The following is a 6026-nucleotide window of genomic DNA, read 5'->3' on the forward strand; positions in this document are numbered from 1 at the left end:
GCTGGGGGTTATCTACCATCTTTGCATTATGGGGCTGCCTGGAAGGGGGCCGTGCTCTGCGAACAGGGACGGAGACGCTCCTCACCTGCGGAGAGCTCGCAGTCCGAACAGAGGGGCGACGGGACGGAGCGAGTGGTCCCTCGGTGCCGCGGCCCGGCGGAGCATCCTCGGTCCCGGCCGAGGGGCTGGAAGGGCTGCCCTCTGCATCGGTTACTTGTGGGGCTTTCGGGTACAGAAATACCTAAGCGCACTGGCAACCCAAAGCATTTAGAGATCATGAGTCGCATCTGCCAGTGTCACAAACCTGGCTTTAAAATCTTGTTATTTCTTTTAAATAGATAAGTTCTTGGGTGTCTCGGTTGTTCTTTTAATTTGCCTTCAGGTGGCAGAGCCCTTCAGCGATCACAGGTTTACGCTTCCCTTTGCCACCACCAGCATTAAGCATAGACTCTTTTTCTCGCTTTTATTTGCGGATGGAAGTTGAAGGCCTCCGTTAGAGGCTCCCCAAAGCCGGAGCTCTCGGCGCTGCCAGGGCGCGCAGGAGGGTCGGGAGGAGCAGTGTTGCCACCTAGGGACTTTCTGGGAGCTCTAAAAAAGTTTTCTCCGAGATGGGATGCTCCGATGCATTTCACTCGGGCAGCGGCTGTTGCCTGCTGGCTGGAGGTGTGCTGGGAGGGAAGCGGGTTTTGGAGATGGCCTTTTTGGCTTGGCTTTGGTTTGCCTGCAAAATTATTAGCCCTTGTGGCTCAGCAATGCGTGCCAGCCAGAAATCCTGCCCCGCAGCCACCAGCTGCCTCACAAACACTGTCGCCCAGCCCCTCCGTCGCGGGCTCCGGGAATATATTCCTCCCGAGATGCACCTCTACACCTGCTACTTATCGATTCAATTTTTCATGTTTAGCTATAGAATTTTTTCAGCAGACAAAAATTGAAGGAGGATTTGCTGCTCCTACCCTGGCGGGAAGATTTACACATGAGCAAATGATTTGTAACAAATCCAGTGTAAGACAGATGGAGCTGCTTCTCTTGTTCACAAATTATTCACAGACTACGGGCTTGAAGAGGAAGAAATTTTTTCCTTGCTTTGTAAAATACACACACATGCATTTTTTAAGTATTATTTATGACTACTTTCACTGTAAAAAACACTCCCGAGAGCATCTTTTGCAGAATTATTGCAGCTCACAGGTTGTTTAGTTGCTAATCTGGAGAGAGGGCAGGTTTGGGGCTTTTTTTTTTCCTTTCTCCTTTTTTTTTTTTAGTAATTGCCTTGACCAGCGAGACTTTTGTCACGGGTTTGAGCCTCTGGGCATTACGGGGTCATAAAATTTAAGTTCCTGGCCTCCACTTTTCTCACCGGGCTGCTCAAGGGAGCGTATCGCAGAAAGAGCTCCTGGATTTTGCTGGGCAAGCACAGCTCCTTAAATCAAGCTCTAGGGCAAACGCTCGCGACCGACCATTTGGGATTGCAGTCTGCAAGCATTCCCGAGCGTGGTGGAAAAAGTGCTGTTTCTAGAAACATTTCTGGCAAGAAGGGAGGTTTCCAGAGCCTCAGGTGCCACCGCAGGAGGAAGCGGTGGGAGAGGGACACGTCAATAGAAACGGGGACCCCCGACACCCTGAAGGGCTCAGAAAGATATTTCTAGGTAGGGCCTTCGGAGTTTTGCTTATATTCCGTATTTCCCATATAAGGGACTAGTTTTCTTTTTCTGGATAGAGCTTTCTTTTCCCTACTTCCAGAGCTCGAATTAAAATGCACCTCCGTGTCCTCGGCCATGCTGTGAGCGGGCGCAGAGCCTCCGTCCAGCGCTGCTACGTTCAGCTGGAACGGGGAGTTCTCCTTCTTGGCCAGCCAGGTAAGCAAAGCGGCTCCAAGCCTCGTGCTTGCGGTAGCCACATCCTGTAGGAGTCACGCAGCCCTGCGAAACGGGCATCGCCGCAGCCTGCCGTGTGAAATCGAACAGTTCATTAAGAAAAAAAAAAGACAAATATTATATTTTTGCCCTGAAGATCCAGACGCTGCTAGGTGCTAACGAGGTCACTACTCAAATCCCTGTCTTCATGGCTCGTGCGTTCCAGATGTGAGCGTGCGTGGCTCCGTTACGTATCGATTTGTGCAAATCACGTAACATATGTAAAACTCATTGGCCTGTGAGCTGAGCAAATACACAATCGGTCTGCGAATCCATTATTGGTAGGAGCAGATGGGTTGCTTGCTTAAATAAATGCATTTGCAAACTCCTCTAGGTCCGCTTTCAAAACCGCCAGTTTGTTTCTATAACATGGCGTAGCCAGGCTCCTGCACCCTCTGCTCGCCAAACCTTCCCTGGCCTGGAGTTCAGGCGCTTTCGTTTTTGTATAAAGAGAATCTGAACATGAATACGTTTTTGCAAACATAACTAAAAAAAGAAAAAAATCTCTTTTGATTTGTAACGTACGAGTAAGGCAGTGTTTACGTTCATGCACTGTTAATTGGAAGCATCCATAACACGTCAGTCTGAGGCAGAGCAAAATAGACACAGAATAAAAATATCTACAATGACCTGGTGCTGCAAATGCTGAGTAACTTAATGCCCTGGATCAGAAGTGCCTTGAAAAAAGTAATTTTATTCATTCCTTCTGGAGCCGCACATGGGGGATGGCTGGAGCTAGCAAGAGCAAGGGAGGGAAATAAAGAGCTACATTTTCCCTTATCCTGCTGCTGCGTCCTCAGCTGACAGAAAAAGTCAATGAGCTGGGGAAAAGCACATTTGTTTGCTTTGTGGCTGCTTGGGTGGGTGTTGCTCATTCGCCTGGGGGAGCCCATTTCCACCCAGCACAGTCCTCCGTCCCGGTCCTGGTCCGACACGGCCAGCTCTCGCACAGCCATACAGCCTGCAACCTGCCACCGCTCCCTGGGCGCCCTGGAGACCTCCTGCGGGAGAGGAGGAGGAGGAGGAGGAGGAGGAGGAGGAGAGCATGCTCACGTGGCTCATCAGCTGCCTGCGCAAAATCAAGCTGGTGGTTTCAGCCCGGTTCCCACAGCACAATTGCCGAGAGCCCACGGACGGCGGGCTCTCAATGGCCACCTTTGTTGGCAGCCACAGGCAGGAGCGCGCAGGCTGCTGACGTGGCAGCCGGCTGTGTCACCTTGCCCTGTCCCCTGCACACCGGGAGGCTGGACTGGGGGGACAGCCCTGCCGCCACAAGCAAGGGCTCACACCACCTCCTTCCTAATTTTTACGTTTGCTTTTATGTCTTAAAATAACAAAGAAAACCAAACAAAGGAAAGAGCCCAGCAGAGGAGGGAGGAGGTGGAGGCATTTCCCCTTCGATAGGTCCTTCCTCTTTCTTCAGTTCCTTATTTCCCATCCTTCCAGTTTCTTCCCCTACCTGTTGAAACGTGGTTACCACAACACGATGACGGAAAAGCTGCAATTTTAATATGTGAAGCTGTTACAATTTTAAATAATTGCTTTAAAACAAAAACAACCCAGAGGAAGAAAGCGTTCCCCCCCCTGCTGCTCTGCCACCCGCAGCACCCGGCACCGACCGCCCCGCTCGCCGCGCCGGCGCTTCTCGGCAGACACACTCCCACCCCGGCAAAAGTCAATGTTTACATTTGTCACATATATTTTTAGTGCATCCTAGACCCAGCCATGCCTCAACCCAGCCTCGCGGGCCAATTGCCACGTTGAAAGGCTCCTCCCAGGCAATGTTACTTCATTTCTGGAGGGACCGAGGAAAGAAGAATCCCCAAGTGAATCCTGGCAGGAGCTGGCTGCAGGGTCCCTGTTTCACCAGTCCTTCAGGTTCTTCCAGTTCACAAGGACAACACGCACAGCGAAGGCATTTGCTCTGCAAGTGGCCTCCCAGTACCTGACCTCTGCAAAGGCAAACAACTCAGAGCAGCAAAGCGCCCGGCACAGACCCCTCACCCTGGGCTGACTGCGCTGCAGAGGGACCGTCAGGATGAATCCATTGGGTTTTGGTGGGCTTTTGGGCTCTGCTTTTAAGAGGACTTCAAAGAGTTACAAGTAATAGCGACCAATTTCCAATTTTCCTTCTTTTTGTCTCGACCGGCTTGTCCCCGTACTGCTAGAACATGGTTGAGTGTTGCACACCCATTGACACCTTTGCTGTGGGCACCGCACAGCCCGGCTCATCTCCAGCAAAAAGGATTCGTGCCCCTGCCTTCATCAAGCGACAGTCACTGCCGTTTAGTCCCGCTCGACATCAGCTCCCTTTGAAAACAGCCCCATAAAGCAGCCGTCCCCAGTTTAAGCACATCCCGATCACGTAGAGGATATTGAATGGATGGAAAGTAAATACTTTCTCTTTTCCCATGATGTGGGAAGGATGGTGCCTTTCACAGGAGAACAAGGCCAACCTTCCTGGTGCCAAAGTCCAGGGCTCACCTTGTCCTCAGCGCCGCAGGGGACGGCTGGCGGCTCCTCCGTCTCTCCTCTGACCTGTCCCCACCTCGAGGACAGGGACAGCGATACCACACGGGGCTTTCCTAGGGATGAAAGTCTGCTGATGACTGGGAGGTGCTTTATGACAGCAGTGGTGTTGTACCCCAGGGTCACCCTGAGCTCTCCAGCGAGAAGGAAACCTCGCAGCACCTCTGCAAGGCACAGAAATGGGGTTACAGCTCGTGCTGACGGGGAGCCGAGGCCCAGAGAAATGGGAACTGCTGCTGGAAGCCAGGAGCAGGCAAGCACGGTGAGCAGGTCCTAGCCTTTCATTCCCAGCTCTCCACGGCATGATTTATCAAGTGATTATGGAAAAAAACAACCAAGTAAAGAAAGAAATAACTGGCTAGAGGTTATACAGCCTGGGCTCCCCTTTGTCTTTCAGCCTGCCCAGATAAATGTCATTATGGGAAAGGCTGGAGATCGGATACAGCCCTCACGTTCAGGAGCTGTAATGGGGAGTGAAAGAAAAGGCTCTGGATGAAGATAACTGCGGCAGTTATATGACTAATCCCAACATCTACGGGCATTTTCCCTTCTGCCTGTAAGAGTTATGTGAACCTAACCATCCTTAAGGAAAACAACCCCATTCTGGCTAGCAGATGACTAACTGCTTGCAAATAATACAGATATCTTTTTATATATGAGAAAAGACCAAAATATCCAAGATGACAGTGCCCCACAGAAGTGACTCAAAGCCGGGCACTGGAGCACAGCTAGCTCTTTCCAAAAAGCAACTGGGAACCGGACAACGCGAGACCTGGCCACGGCACTCCCAGCCAGAATGAGCCTTTTGTTCCAGCAAATGCAAAGGTCAGGAGAGGGAACGGGCCAGTTGCCACCCTGCAGCAATGCCCTCGGCAGCAGGGTCAGGCCGGGCGGCCTCAGATCTCCCCGGAAAACAGACAAAGTCAAAATCCTACCTCTAAACATTCTGACTTTTGGAGAGAGTCATCTCAAAGTCAGTCTCACAGATGATCCCCGTCTCCACTTGTATCTCGCTCGTTTTCTAATTTCGTCAGGCAGACATTTAAGTATGTGGAGTCCATTTGTGCGGGCATCCAAAAGCCAAACTCGTTGGAGATCTCAGACCAAAATGTATTTTAAACTGCATTATTAGCCGCACATTACCCACAGCACACGTGTAGAGAGGAAAAGTTTCAGTAATTGTTAAAGGCAAAAATCTGTCCTGCATGGTTCGGGTTCCCCCCCCAGTTACCTCTGTTGGAGGTGACCAGGGTAATCCTCCTCCCCATCCCCGCTCCTCTCCTGAGCCCGGTGGGCACGGTGGCAGAGCCGAGTGAGCAGGACTGTTCCAGCAGCAGCAGCAGAGGCCATGGAAATCAGCCTGGGAAAGGCTTTGGGATGCTGCAGAGAAGGAAAGGGATAAAGTGTATGATATTACTACAGCAGGATTGTTTACAAGATTTAAGAGTCCCATGTTGCCATTGACAATTAACTATAGATCAGCAGAGGAACATCGTTCTCTACCATAAGTACGTGTATTTTTAGATAAGCACGTTCCACAAATGTTTTGTAAAGGAAGCTTCTTTGCCTAAAGCATCCACTTCT

Source organism: Nipponia nippon, unplaced genomic scaffold, assembly GCF_047370975.1.
Source record: "Nipponia nippon isolate SJK-2023a ecotype South Korea unplaced genomic scaffold, ASM4737097v1 scaffold_14, whole genome shotgun sequence".
NCBI lineage: Eukaryota > Metazoa > Chordata > Aves > Pelecaniformes > Threskiornithidae > Nipponia > Nipponia nippon.